Below are 295 nucleotides of genomic sequence, written 5' to 3'. Positions count from 1 at the left end.
TTCAGTACTGTTCGATATTGTATGTCAGTCTTGTGATTTGGTAAGCATAACCGAGTGCAATAAGGACGAATTTTGGATCTAGGTCAAATATGGCAGCTGTTGGAGAGCCTCTAACCTTGGCACGGGGTAAGTTAGCCCTTCCTTAGGTTCTTTACAACGTTTTATTGTTTACAGATCATTAAACACCATTTTTTTTATTTTTTTGGCAGATGTAAAGAGAGCTGTCGAATTGCTGGAAAAGTTACAAAAAAGTGAGTCTTTTCAAGATTTAAATTTGCTGTTACTCTAAGGCTTT

General features: G+C 36.6%; 1 long non-coding RNA gene across 1 annotated transcript; it reads left to right on the top strand.

The window, feature by feature from the left end:
• Window positions 1-6: 6 nt before the first annotated feature.
• LOC111875221 lies at window positions 7-244 on the top strand. The gene is made up of 2 exons (XR_002844694.1): window positions 7-126; window positions 210-244. It is a non-coding gene; the product is annotated as an uncharacterized LOC111875221 (long non-coding RNA).
• Window positions 245-295: the final 51 nt, after the last annotated feature.

This window comes from Cryptotermes secundus, unplaced genomic scaffold (genome assembly GCF_002891405.2).
Source record: "Cryptotermes secundus unplaced genomic scaffold, Csec_1.0 C37269906, whole genome shotgun sequence".
Classification (NCBI taxonomy): domain Eukaryota; kingdom Metazoa; phylum Arthropoda; class Insecta; order Blattodea; family Kalotermitidae; genus Cryptotermes; species Cryptotermes secundus.
The sequence above is the reverse complement of the archived record's forward strand: the minus strand, read 5'-3'. Positions and strand labels throughout refer to the sequence as shown.